At 42.1% G+C, this 15,409-nt stretch overlaps 2 protein-coding genes across 2 annotated transcripts in view; one reads left to right on the top strand and one right to left on the bottom strand.

The window, feature by feature from the left end:
* LOC126336697 (glutathione S-transferase-like) overlaps positions 1-15,409 on the bottom strand; it is a 336,946-nt gene that overhangs the window by 68,271 nt on the left and 253,266 nt on the right. The gene's annotated exons all lie outside the window — the stretch shown is intronic.
* The window catches only part of LOC126336696 (glutathione S-transferase-like), a 51,576-nt gene continuing 48,680 nt past the window's right edge, over positions 12,514-15,409 (top strand). Inside the window, exon 1 of the mRNA XM_050000648.1 lies at positions 12,514-12,659. The gene's annotated coding sequence lies outside the window, so the exon portion shown is untranslated. The remainder of the gene's footprint in view (positions 12,660-15,409) is intronic.

Genomic DNA, 15,409 nt, shown 5'->3' with positions numbered 1-15,409 from the left:
CTGTACTCAAGACAATGTTCTTCGTCGTGATCAAAGGCAAGAGTTTCCAGTTATTAGTCATAAAAGCAGATGTTTGTTCATAACAGAAACATGTTTTATAAAGGATCAACGAAGTACTGAAGCGATGTTTCACACATTTTTCTTTAGCATTTGTATTTATTTTACCTTTTATTTGAGTAATTTGGATTTTCTAGTAGTATATGATAAACCTGTATCGTTTTATTTCTTATTTTTACAACAACATCACTCTGTTCACTTTACAAATCGACAGTTATTGAATAAAACGTGAATGAAACATTTAAAATTTCAGTTTTACTATAAATACCGTTTATTTTTAAGGGGAGCCGGAGGTGGTCAAATAAAAAAAAATCGATTTTTTTTTTGCTACCGTAAATTAATTGGAACATTCCTCTTTAATATAAACTTTGAATTATTGTTCTACTCGCCCTAGAAGTGGAGTTATTACCATTTTCCCCCACGCCTGCAGAGGAAATGGGCAGCCGCTGAATGCATCTAACACCCTCTCGTGACTCTCTGGCGAACTGTTTGGGATTTTCTCGGCCTGTTACGCATACAGCGCCCTATGTCACGCATACAGCGAGTGTGCAAAGGTTGGCTACATTGTTTTCTGTGACAAATGAAGCGCTAAGAGCGTATTGGTGCACGGCTTCGAAGGCTCAAATAAACTTTGGGTTCAAGTAAGCTCAGTGATGGAAAGACAATAGGAGGGAGAGTCAGGCTTACTGATAAGGTGATTGAACGTCTACCGAGATACTATGGGTATGCTATAAGGCAAAATACTAGTAATGTTAGTGACATGCGAAAAGCAGTGTGGGCATCGTTCCTTCATTCTGCCTCTTCCAATGAATACCCTCAACACAGCCTGTGCCCAAAAGATTCCTGGTGCAAATATAATGCAAAAAAGGACTATGATCACAAACATGGTTTGCCAGCAGCTGTGATAAATGCAATAAAACCAATTTTTCATGACTTAGCACAGCCAGAATTGTTACACAAATGTCTACACGGAAGGACGCAGAATCGTAATGAGAGCGTAAACAATTTGATTTGGAAAGTGATTCCTAAAAGGGTGTTTGTAAGCATAAAAACACTGCACTTTGGCATTTATGATGCAATAGCAACCTACAACAATGTGAAGTGTGAAGTTCTGAAGGCATTAGGATTTACAGCTGGGGTGAACACTGTACGAGCACTAAGAAATATTGACAGAGAAAGGATAAGAGGAGCAGAAAGAAGAGAAAGGCACATGAAGTATGATGGAACAACAGGCCAGAAAAGAAGACAGAAGAGGAAGCTTTTGGAGGATGAAGAAGAAGACCCTGATAATCCATCCTATAATGCAGGACTGTATTGAGAAACTTTGATAGCCATTTCCCATAAATTAGAATTTTTCGAATATAAGGAACATTTCTCAAAATCCACTCAAGCTAGAGAGATGAAATTTTTATACAGCACCCCTAGTGATCAAACTTACATTTTAACACAGCCATTTGGCAATATGTTCAGTAGTTTCATTTCATTTTAATTATAAAGCAATTATTTGTAAAAAAATTGGGTCATTAATAAAAAAAATTATTGGAAGGAAACTAGAAAAGATACTCCAAAATGCCTCTGTCATAACTGCAATACTAAACCACTCTTTATGTAAAAAAATTCAGATTTTTCTATTTGGTAGTTTATTCATAAATGTTCCTCAAACTTAGTGATTTTAACATGGGCAGCATAGGCACCTCCAGCTCCCCTTAAGTAACAGACAGGAGAATAACTATGTAAAACTAAAATGATCCGCAGGTTACACACCTGACCTCACTCAGTTTTTAGACTTTCACTGCTCCCAGTTTCTAGAGAAATCTAGTAAGATACTTCCAGAATGAGATTTTCACTCTGCAGCGGAGTGTGCGCAGATATGAAACTCCCTGGCAGATTAAAACTGTGTGCCCGGCCGAGACTCGAACTCGGGACCTTTGCCCTTCGCGGGCAAGTGGTCTACCAACTGAGCTACTGAAGCACGACTCACGCCCGGTACTCACAGCTTTACTTCTGCCAGTATCTCGTCTCCTACCTTCCAAACTTTACAGAAGCTCTTCTGCAAACCTTGCAGAACTAGCACTCCTGAAAGAAAGGATATAGCGGAGACATGGCTTAGCCACAGCCTGGGGGATGTTTCCAGAATGAGATTTTCACTCTGCAGCGGAGTGTGCGCTGATATGAAACTTCCTGGCAGATTAAAACTGTGTGCCCGACCGAGACTCGAACTCGGGACCTTTGCCTTTCGCAGGCAAGTGCTCTACCAACTGAGCTACCGAAGCACGACTCACGCCCGCTACTCACAGCTAGTAAGATACTGATCCATACGTAAACAAAGTGGTCAATATGAAGTAAGGCCCAATAGGTATGCAACACACGTAATGTACAGGTAATGCAGGTGCGAACTTAACAGACCAAGGCTACTAGGAAAACTGCCATAATCTACGTTTGCTTATGATAGTCTATGGTAGCCTAAGGTAGTTTTGCAACTCTGCTTATGTCCCTTCCACTTCATTAACGTCAAGTTTGGAATGAGCTGCAACAATGTAATTCAATATTTCTTCCATTTTCACGGATTACACTAATCCATGCACGTAACTTTTATTGATTAAACCTGTAATGGGGTTACACAGAGAAACATAAATTTCTAACAAGGGAACTTCTCCATCGCACCCCCCTCAGATTTAGTTGTAAGTTGGCACAGTGGATAGGCCTTGGACAACTGAACACAGATCAATCGAGAAAACAGGAAGAAGTTGTGTGGAACTATGAAAAAAATAAGCAAAATATACAAAGTGAGTAGTCCATGTGCAAGATAGGCAACATCGCGGACAGTATGAGTTGAGGAGCGCAGTGGTCACTTGGTTAGTGTGAGCAGCTGCGGCACGAGAGGACCTTGGTTCAAGTCTTCCCTCGAGTGAAAAGTTTACTTTCTTTATTTTCGCAAAGTTATCATCTGTCCGTTCGTTCATTGAAGTCGTGAGCTATATTTGCTGGATTCGTATTGACCACGGAATACATCTCACGTATTTAATGCACTCTCGTCCAAAGTAGCGAACAGTCAGGGAGCCTTGTTAGCAGGAATACTCTTTCTTCCGTGCGCTGTAGTCGACTAACGTCGTGTGTTTCGATGTTTGTGTAGGTGTAGCGTCCCCATACTACGGACAGACGGACAGATAATAACTGAAAATAAAAAATTAAACTTTTCACTCGAGGGAAGACTTGAACCAACGACCTCACGTTCCGCAGCTGCTCACGATAACCACGGGAGCATGGCGCTCCTGAGCTTACACTAACCTTGATGTTGCGCATCTTGCGCATGGACTACTCAATTTGTATATTTTGACTTTTTTCATACTTCCACACAACTACTTCTTGTTTTCTCGATTGATCTGTTCAGTTTTTCAAGGCCTATCCACTGTGCCAGCTTATAACTAAATCTGTGGGGGGTGCGATGGGGAGGTTCCCTTGTAAGCAAATCTTAGCACATACACATGCAAATAGTCCCATTTGTTTTTATTACAGGAAATGTCTATTTTGAATACCATGTAGCACCATCAGAAGGCACCACGTCATTAGCAGATTATGTGCCTGGTCCGTCACCTGCTGGTGGTCTCTCATACAGTTTGGAAAGAGATGTTTTTGATTTGTGCTTAAGATTTGTATAGAATTGATGGTAAATTGGAAGGAAAAATGGAAATAACTGCTGAAGATTCTGACATTTCCGTGTTGTTATGGCGTGTAGTGACAGTGCATTCAACTGTATGATCACCGAGCTTGGGCATCCACGGTTAGATCTTCTTAGGTTAGTCGTTTCATCAATGAGGACAGTGTTACGAAAATTCCATAGAGGAGTGGCCTGAAATCAAGAACTAGCGGGCAATGATCTTCAGTGAGGCGTGCTTTATGAGATAGATGCGAAGCTTAATGATGTTCTTAATCTTGTCCCAACCTCCTGCATTGTTACTAAAAGCAATGAGGGTCGTTACAGACTGAGGAAGTTGTTGTAGAATACTTCAGTAAACCATCAATATTAGCATTTTTGCTGCCTGTTCATTTTCTTCATTCTTCTCAATATGTTCACCGTCTTCCATCCTTATGTTCTGAGTGAAAAACACGCTTATAATCTGCCAAATTCAAATGCACCGAATCACCTGATCGCAGCAGTGTACAAAACGTTTGGAACTGTCAAATAAATGTTGATACACTTGCATCCCATGGCATCCAAAGAGGAAACACTTCTTGTTAAGCAGGTCTTCAAAAAACCGCTAGGAAACAGTTCAGATCACTCTGTATACCTATATACGTTTGTCATCGAACAGATGTGTTCTACCATTAAAGAGTGATGCACATGTCTCTAAACATTCAGTTTTGTTAATTATACCACTAAGCTTCTAACCGCCTCAATTTTAATGACCAGCAGCGCAACTGCAACAGCAAAAAGAACGTTAGAAATTAGAAAATGGAACGGTCATATGGATACTGTCAGCAAGAACAATCGCACACATTGAACATGCTAACTTGGCATGAGCTTGTGATGTATGCAAATACGATAAAGCTTGTTTGTGTTATGCCATCTTTATACAATTACGCTGACGCGGTATGAAAAGAAAATTGTGTGTTTTCAGGTCTAATGATGGTGATTAAGGACCCAAATTAATAACCTGGTAAAATATTTTGTGGCCTATAACTGGAATAACTGTATAAGTACCTTCCTGCATCACTCTGAATTTTTGCTGCTGCTGTGTTACAAGTCGTGAAACTTATCTCTGCATGGAATATGCGAAAACCTGTGTCAAGTGTTTTTCCCGCGATTATCGCAGGTAGAGAATGGCTGGCTTATCCGACACGTCTAAAAAAAGATGCGGTTGCTTGGAGCACCTGAATAAGAATGTTAAGTAATATAGACGCGACGGAAGCACGACAGGGGAGCCCCAGATGATAAATCGTCTGGCAATCATGTTAGCTAACGGAGATAAGGCGGGGGCACGAGAGAGGTGTGGGGCGTGGTGACAAGGCCTCTCGCACGGAGAAACGCACGTTTCTTTCCCTCCATAACAATTTATCCAGTCCCTGTAAACGAAACGCGCGTTAACAAATGGCTCTGAGCACTATGGGACTTAACATCTGAGGTCATCAGTCCAGCATGTTAACAGTGAAAGTCGCGGCTGCCTGCGTCTTCGGATCTGGCTTAACGAAAATCTGAAGGTCCATGAAGTATAAATTGAAAAAAGCGTAAATACTTCAGTTAAAGCTGAAAGTTGTGAAAAATTTGATTTGTTCATTAACGGTTAGTATTGGCGCTTACGACGAAGGTGAACTTATTCATTGTTTTTGTTTTGTTTTTGTGGATACTGTTCTCTATCGTTCTATCACCTAGCCTCAAACCCAAGGTTACAAATTTCTAAGGAATTACAGGGCTCGAACGCCCATTATTTGCATGAAGGGATGCAATTTTCATAACGCCGTTTTGTATGGTAATGTACTACTCGTATGTTGTGCACACTTGCCTCGGTTCCCCTGTTTATTTTCCCCAAGGGAAATTCAGTCTCTAAGTCAGACATTGCCTGTCATTCACCATGAGCCTTTACTGACCATTTTTCTCTCACGCTCCTTTGATACTGATCCAACTGAAGGTAAATGACACACCTCCAAACTGATGCATCATAATTTACATGCTTCAATGTATATGTAATTTCAACTTTGTCCAGAATGTTCTTCAAAGGAATTGTGAATAATTGTGCCCCGGTAACATGACGCATTGGAATCCATAAAAGTTTCATCATTGCCTGGGTACCTGACGTCCACTAATGGCTGCAAATAGTTTACAAGTAGCCGAACATCCAGGGGACCGACTCAGTTCCGTGTACAGACAGTACACATCTTTGTGGAGCAACCACCAGCTTACATAGTGCCTCATTGACGACTTAGATCTATGGCTTTGTAGGACTCTGCCGTACTCGAACCCTCAGTTCTTACTAACTGAAGACTCATCTGACCAAGCAATGGTTTTACAGTCGTCTAGGATCCAACCGATACCGTCACGAGCCTAGATGAGGCACTGCAGACGATGTCCTGCTATTAGCAAAGGCACTCGCGTCGGTCGTCTGCTGCCATAGCTCATTAACGCCAAATTTTGGCACACTGTCCTAACGGATACGTTCGCCGTACGTCCGTCACTGATTTCTGCGGTTACTTCATGCAATGTTGCTTGTCTGTTAGCACTGACAATTCGACACAAACGCCGCTGCTCTCGGTCGTTAAGTGAAGGCCGGCGGCCACTGCATTGTCTCTGAGTGAGAGGTAATGCCTGAAATTTGGTATTCTCGGTACACTCTTGACACTATGCATCGCGGAATACTGAACTCCCTAAAGATATTCGAAATGGAATGTCCCATTAACCAGCTCCAAGCGCCATTTCGCCTTCAAATTCTGTTAATTCCCATCGTGCTACCATAATCAAGTCGAAAACCTTTTGACATGAATCACGTGAATACAAATGACAGCTCCATCAACGTACTACCCTTTTATACCTTGTGTACACGATATTACCGCAATCTATGCATATCGCTATCCCATGCCTCTGCCAAATTCTGATGCACTGTAACTGGACCAGAACAGTGTACAAAACGTTTGAAATCAATGAGATGTATGTGCACCTGTGTCACTTTGCATATGAAGAGAAAACACTTCTTGTTAAGTACTTCTTCAAATAACCTCTGGGAAGTAATAAAATCACCCCATCCCTTTCCAACAAATTCTGATGGTTCTACCATTGCAATATGGTGCACATATTTCCAAATGTTCGGTTTTGTCACTTATGTCCGTTTGCTTGTAACCACCTCAATTTTAATAGATAGCACTGCAATTGCAAACACAAAGAGAACGTTAGACCTTCGAAAATGGACCGGTTGTATGGATATTGTTAGCGAGGAAAATCGTGCACTCTGCATACACAAACTTTGATTGAATTTGTGATGAGTTCGATGAGGACAGGGCAGTCAACAAGGGCAGTGAAATTTTCTCGCATCCAAGATGGCCTGACTCCCCTGCATGTAATTTTCTCTATGGGCAAATCCAAGGGTAAAGTGTGTGTGTACAGGGTAGTCCATTGATCGTGACCAGGCCAAATATCTCACCAAATAAGCGTCAAACGAAAAAACTACAAAAAACGAAACTTATCTTGCTTGAAGGGGAAAACCAGATGACGCTATGGTTGGTCCGCTAGATAGCGCTGCCATAGGTTAAACGGATATCAACTGCGTTTTTTAAAAATAGGAACCCCCATTTTTTAATTAAATATTCGTGTAGTACGTAAAGAAATACGAATGCTTTAGTTGGACCACTTTTTCGCTTTGTGATAGATGGCGCTGTAATAGTCACAAACATATGGCTCACAATTTTATACGAACAGTTGGTAACAGTTAGGTTTTTTAAAATAAAATACAGAACGTAGGTACGTTTGAACATTTTATTTCGGTTGTTCCAATGTGATACATGTACCTTCGCGAACTTAACGTTTCTGAGAACGCATGCTGCAACAGCAACAGCGTGATTACCTATAAATACCACATTAATGCAATAAATACTCAAAATGATGTCCGTCAATCTCAATGCATTTGTCAATACGTGTAATGACATTCCTCTCTACAACGAGTAGTTCGCCTTCCGTAATGTTCACACATGCATTGACAATGCGCTGCGCATGTTTTCAGGTGTTGTTGGTGGATCACGATAGCAAATATCCTTCATCTTTCCCCACGGAAAGAGATCCGGGGACGTCAGATCAGGTGAACGTGCGGGCCATGGTATGGTGCTTCGACGACCAATCCACCTGTCATGAAATATGCTATTGAACACCGCTTCAGCCGGACGCGAACTATGTGGCGGATATCCATCATGTTGGAAGTACATCGCCATTCTGTCATGCAGTGAAAAATCTTGTAGTAACATCGGCAGAACATTACGCAGGAAATCAGTATATATTGCACCATAAAGATCGCCATTGATAAATTGGGGACCAATGATCCTTCCTCCCATAATGCTGCACCATACATTAACCCGCCAAGGTCGCTGATGTTCCGCTTGTCGCAACCATCGTGCATATTATGCCGGTTTACGTTACCGCTGTTGGTGATTGACGCTTCGTCGCTAAATAGAACGCGTGCAAAAAATCTCTCATCGTCCCCTAATTTTTCTTGTGCCCAATGGCAGAACTGTACACGACGTTCAAAGTCGTGGCCATGCAATTCCTGGTGCATAGAAATATGGTACGGGTGCAATCGATGTTGATGTAGTATTCTCAACACCCACGATTTCGAAATTCCCGATTCTCGCGCAATTTGTCTGCTACTGATGTGCGGATTAGCCGCGACACCAGCTAAACACCTACTTGGGCATCATCATTTGTTGCAGGTCGTGGTTGACGTTTCACGTGTGGCTGGACACTTCCTGTTTCTTTAAATAACGTAATTATCCGGCGACCGGTCCGGTCCCTTGTATGATGTCGTCCAGGATACCGAGCAGCATACATAGCACACGCCCGTTGGGCATTTTGATCACAATAGCCATACATCAACACGAAATCGACCTTTTCCGCAAATTGGTAAACGGTTCATTTTAACACGGGTAATGTATCACGAAGCAAATACCGTCGGTACTGGCGGAATGTTACGTGGTACCACGTACTTATACGTTTATGACTATTACAGCGCCATCTATCACAAAGCGAAAAAAGTGGTCCAACTAAAACATTCATATTTCTTTACGTACTACACGAATATGTAATAAAAATGGGGGTTCTTATTTAAAAAAAAACGCAGTTGATATCCGTTTGACCTATGGCAGCGCCGTCTTGCGGGCCAACCATAGCGCCATCTGATTTCAAGCTAAACAAGTTTCGTTCTTTGTAGTTTTTTCGTTTGATACTTATTTCGTGAGACATTTGGCCCGGTCACTGTCAATGGACCACCCTGTATAATCTCCACACACTGGAAGAACTACAGCACAACGTTGATAGCGCTAATAACGCTGACATCCCTCTGACTGAGTTGCTACGTGGCTCCTCCAGTTTACTAGATCATACAGTGTGGTGCATCGATGTTAATGGCGGCCGTTCCCAGCATCGTCTTTAAAGAGCAGTCCTTTTCCTGCTCATTAAACAGTGAACTTGTTTCATGTCAAACTTGTAAACATTTTCTGGACCATTACCATGTTGGCTATTCCGTATCTGTAAAGTCTCTTGAACAACAACTATTTTCTTTTATATGAATGCATGGTGATGATGTTTAGTTTGTGGGGCGCGCAACTGCGCGGTTGTCAGCACCCATAGATATTTCCAATCTTTACACAGCCCATCTCGCCCTTTGCACGAATGATGAAATGATGAGGACAACACAAACACCCAGTCCCCTGGCAGAGAAAATCCTGAACCCACCCGGGAGTCAAACCCGGGACTCCATAATCCAGAGGCAGCAATGCAAGCCACTAGACCACGAGCTGTGGATTGAATGAATGGTGTCTGTTCCTTTGGACATGTTTGAAAGAACTGACACCAAACATTCATATAACTGATTCACCTCGATGGGCAATGAGTCCACAACCTTCAACAGCAATATAAAATTACCGAGCGTTAAGGACATGGACGGGACTGCAGACAGGTGGCGCTTATTGGGGGTGTGGGTTGGCCGTGGAGGGTGCCGGGAAAGTCCACGCATTTGCGATAAAAACTGTGACCTGGCGACACAGTGGTTAATACAACTGCCTACTAAGCAGTTTCATGAACTACTAAAGTACTCAGTAGTAAAAAAGGGAGAAAGGGATAATGTAGACAATTTTAGACCTGATTCTTGAGTTTCTCCCGGCGTATTTGATAATCAAAATAGCCGCCGCCGTGACCGAACCCAGTTCCCCTAGAGCAGCCATAGCGTACGGATCTCCGTTCCCGCACGTTCACAGGAGCTCAGTCCGTCAGTTCACCTGATGATGGCGACATGTATGATCGCCGAAATATTGTGCCCGTTGGACACTGTAGACCGGCAGTACACCCGTGGATATTTTAATTTTAGACCTATCTCTATGCCACCAGTGTTTGCTAAAGTTATTGAAAAGACTGTGTATGTAAGGACAATTGATCATTTTATATCACGTAATTTGCTATCAGATGTACAGTTCAGCTTTAGAAGTCGTTTAACAACTGAAAATGCTATATTCTCTAGTCTCTGTGAAGTACTAGATGGATTAAACAAAAGATTTCGAAAACTAGGCATCTTTATGGTTTAGAAGGCTCTGAGCACTATGCGACTTAACTTCTGAGGTTATCAGTCGCCTAGAACTTAGAACTAATTAAACCTAACTGACCTAAGGACATCACACACATTCATGTCCGAGACAAGATTCGAACCTGTGAACGTAGCAGTCGCTCGGCTCCAGAGTATAGCACCTAGAACTGCACGGCTTTTTGATTTAACTAAGGTCTTTGTTTTTATCACAAAATATTGCTCCAGACGTTGGACCATTACGGAATACGGGAGTAGCTCACATTTAATTCAACTCTTACTTTAAAAACAGACAGGAAAAGGTCATTATTCACAGTGTTGAGAATGGGTGTAATGTGGGGTAAGGTGAAATGGGGGAGGGGGGGGGGTGTCCCAGGGATCAGTGTTGGTGCCACTCCTGTTCCTTATTTATATAAATGATGTGCCCTCTAACATTATGGGTAATCCTAAAATATTTCTGTTTGCTGATGACACTATCTTGGTAGTAAAGGATGTTGTGTGCAACATTGGCTCTGTTTCAAATAGTGCAGTTCATAATGTAAGTGCATGGCTTGTAGAAAATGAACTAAAGCTAAATCACAGTAAGACTCAATTTTCACAGTTTCTAACACAGAATTCAACAGAATCCGTTGTTTTAATTTCACAGAATGGGCATATAATTAGTGAAACTGTACAGTTCAAATTTCTAGGTGTTCAGATATATAGTAAACTGTCGTGGGAAGCCCACGTTCAGGATCTTGTTCAGAGACTTAATGCTGCCATTTTTACTATTCGAACGGCATCTGAAGTCTACTTTGTTTATTTTCATTCGCTTATGTAGTATGGTATAATATTCATTATATTATATTCATTATATATTCATTATATATTCATTATATATTCATTATTCTCATTCTAGAAGGATATTTTTGTCTAAGAAACGGGCAGTAAATGGTGTAAGTTCGAGAACTCTTGCCTGGGTATTTTGACATTGCCCTCTCAATATGTATGTTCTTCACTGTCGTTGCTTGTTAACAATATCAGCTTATTCCCAAGAATTAGCAGCTTTCACTCAGTTAATACTCGGTAGAAATCCAATCAGCATTTGGATCGCACTTCCTTAACTCTTGTGCAGAAAGGCGTGCAGTATAGTGCTGCATCCATTTTCAATAAGTTACCACAAGAATTCAAAAATCTTAGCAGTAATCCACGCACTTTGAAATCGAAACTGAAGAGTTTTCTCATTGTCCACTCCTATTGTGTTGAGGAGTTCCTTGAAAAATTAAGCTGATTTTTATTGTACTGCTGATAGCGTTAACTTAAACTTACGGACTGACTTTTTTAAGATCAATGAACATTTACTTTTATCTGTTATTACGTTTATGTTGTAATTTCATGTATTTACACGTTGCTCCTGGATTTGGTCCTACGGAAGTAGACGAGTAAATAAATAAAAAAATAAAATAAACTGTATCTGAGTTCGTGCTTTAAAGTTCTAATCTCTCCCACCTCTTTCCGATACTGAAAAGACAGGAAAAAGAACTCCAAGCGACAAAGATGCAGGGCTCAAGAGAAATCCTAATGCAGTTTACATAGAATACCCTGCAGCATAGAGTTCTTTCCCAGCTCTCATTTACCACGGATCTCGCGCGCATTGTACTGTCTCACGTGCCTGGCTAACACCATCAGTTTGTGATGACTAGGCTACGTTAAATGCCCAGAATTTCAAAATCATGGAAGTTATGAAACAGAGCAGACTGTCTTGTGCTATACAGGGATACTTTTATCGCATCGACTCTGTGTTACGGGTTATCGTGTTTGCTCTTGTATGCAGATAGGCACTTTCCGTAATGGAAACGGGAGGAAAATCTAATGTGTTTCATTTGCTGTCAGTGGCGTCACGTTTCGCTTGAATTGTATTGACCTTGAAACTGGCTACACGCACACTGCCAACCTTAGCTGCGTAATGTTGCCGTAGCAATAAGTCGCCATTATGAAAACAGTGTTGGTTCGAGTGCGATGCTGTGCGTCGTGGTTATTATCGTCATTCAGAAAAGTGAGCCAAGAAGCTGCACCGTGTCCTTCTAGACTCTAGAGGCTTGCCATCAACTTCCGTTACACTTCTGTGACGCAGTAACCTGTTACATGTTCGATTATTTTTGTAGATTGTACGTTGGCTGCTCTGTGAGAAGGAGGAGGCGGGGCTTGTCGCAGCAGCCAATGTGCCACGAGCCGATCATAACCACTCGCGCCATGCATCTTTCGCTACAGAGTTATCTTACACAGTAGTCTGCCGTTACGCAGTGAAAGAAGCTCTCGCATTAAACTAGGGGACAGCGTCTGAACTCGAATAGAGTAAGTAATAAGAATTACGTCTGATGCTAGACATAACATCAAGGTGAATGACAAGTGTTGAGACTGCTTTGTAACAGATGCATACTGTACACTCAATCGAAGTTTCTATCCTGTATACACTGTGCACGCTTTTGAAAACATGTAAAGAGCCGAAAAAGACGAATGAACCGCAGAAGCAGCAACCAGCGTATATCGAAGTTTGTTTTTATCTCGATGCGGCTTTTCGTATTAAGCCGGCCGAGGTGGTCGAGCGGTTCTAGGCGGTACAGTCCGGAACCGCGCGACCGCTACAGTCGCAAGTTCGAATCCAGCCGCGGGCATGGATGTGTATGATCTCCTTAGGCCAGTTAGGTTTAAGTAGTTCTAAGTTCTAGGGGACTGATGACCTTAGAAGTTAAGTCCCATAGTGCTCAGAGCCATTTGAACCATTTTTAATCATTCGTAATGTATGGAGGACATTTTCTCCTTGTTCTGGTTTGCCGCCCGGGGTAGCCGCGCGGTCAATGCGTCTTGTCACGGTTCGCGCGGCTCCCCCTGTCAGAGGTTAGTGTCCTCCTTCGGGCATGGGTGTGTGTGTTGTCCTTGGCGTAAATTAGATTAAGTAGTGCGTAAGGCTAGGGACCGATGACCTCAGCAGTTTGGTCCCACAGTCCTTACCACAGATTTCAGTTTGTTCTGATCTAGCAAATATTCGTGCACAATACGTGATTTTATCTTCGGGATACACGCCAGTTTGGTTACTAATGTTGAGAATCAAATAATCTCATTTTTAATAGATCTTGTACATTTCATTAGGCGCTTATTTCATTGACTAGTGACACGAGAAAAAAGATAGCGAACTGACGTACAGCGCCAATGGAAGCTTTTACAATCCGAAAAGACATATAACATTTTGAATTGTTAGGACAACAGTAGCGACGCCAAAATATTTTTAAGATTTCATGACAGATGATTATGTTTACACGTGCTACTGTATAGTCAATATAATTATACGCCCTGGCTTCGTCAGATTTTTTTTCTTTTTTTGCGAAGGAGCTGAGTGCCTTCCACTGCCCCTCTCTGGGTGCACCATTCTGCATATTTTAAACAACTGCGAAGTGCATGGTTGAGGGTACTTAACTTGATACTTGGAACACGCGTAAGATGACGGCTTTCGTGCCTCTGCGCGTGCCGTTATTACTTTAATCTTATCTTTGAGGTCCGTATGGGAGCGATACGAAGGGGGACGAAGAATCTCTAGATTCTTCACTTAACAATGGTTCTCCAAATTTTTTCAAGCAGGTTTTTGCGGTATAATTGGCGTTTATGTTCATGACTGCCAATGCAAGTTTTTCAACAATTCCATGACGCAAACTTACGAGACATTCTCTTTTCGATAGCCGGGAGGACAAACGAGTGACGTGACACCTCGTATTTGCACCTGTTAATAAAGTTAGGGCAACACGAAAATAGGAATAGAGATTGCGTTGATGCTGCGACATTCTTGATCAGTTGTAACAGGTCTTTAGGAACATATACATGGTTATAGTATCTGGTAAACGTCGCACAAGCAGAAAAGTCCATTTCTGCGCTCGATTGCATAGTACACAGATTCACTATTTGAAAATGACTTGCCTATATTGAGTAATTAGTGCAATCATTTTTCGTAACAGACGCCAGTAACCGGCACACGTCTGGTCTGTAAAAGCGGTCAGCATCAAATCTCTCACCCGTTCCCCTGCCTGGCTGAAGCAGTTCCACTCGTAAAATGCAATGCATTATCTCATCATTTAGGGTCAAAAGCCATTTTAAGTAACTTTATCAAAGATAAGTAGACTGTAATTGTAAATGATTTCCCTGATAGATACCAGTTACTGGACTCATTATTATAACTGCAGTGCGCAACACAATTAAACGATCACTTCTTTGAACCCCGTAATTGTCTCCAATTGCGATGCAGAAGTTTGAAATTTGGTTCAAAGGTGCCTTCGATCTTCCTCTGTAAGGGTGCAAAAGCGTGGCGCCCGGCAACGCCATTGGCGACGCGTCAAAGAGCAAGGTGTCTACATATCCAAATAAAACGCCAGAGCTCAGAAGATCATGTGAGATGTAAGGTACATTAACGATTTCACCGCAATTCTGCCCAACGCCACTGCGGACGTGTCGCATAATGTCTTAACAACATTTCATCCCTTCGTTTAACGCCTCTGTTATGGACGTCAGAACCAGAGGGTTTGTTGTAGGTGAATGAGGGAATCACCGGAACAGCATCAATACGAAAGACCTCAGGAGTTGGCCTAAAGCGTGTCAATGAAACCAACCCTACCCTAGAGGAGTCCATTTTCATAAGTTTCGCGCTCGAAGGCGACACTTTGGCGCGGGGTATACAACAAGACAACTTTCTTGACAGGTTTTGCCAGTGTTAACACCTCCTGGACAACTCAACCCTTTTCTAAGCATATCGTGATGCTGTAATGCCGTTGGACGTCATCTCACTCCTTTGGATCGTAACGTGAGCAGAAGTTCTGCTTTAGTATACAGAGTGGAACCACTAAGGACCGTTCAAAGCCATTAGACGCAATTTGAACGTGATCTGAAGTAGAAAAGGGTGTTAATACTTTTTCCGCGCCCTCCTTTGGCCCGTGCACAGAGGATTGCGGCATTGACATGGATGTGAATGGAGTGCCAAAGGGTCCATCTAATACCTCCTTGTTCAAGAACACCCTTGGTGCCACTCGAGCACCATTACCTTGTGCACTTTAAAAATGTCC

Source organism: Schistocerca gregaria, chromosome 2 (genome assembly GCF_023897955.1).
Source record: "Schistocerca gregaria isolate iqSchGreg1 chromosome 2, iqSchGreg1.2, whole genome shotgun sequence".
Lineage (NCBI taxonomy): Eukaryota > Metazoa > Arthropoda > Insecta > Orthoptera > Acrididae > Schistocerca > Schistocerca gregaria.
The sequence above is the reverse complement of the archived record's forward strand: the minus strand, read 5'-3'. Positions and strand labels throughout refer to the sequence as shown.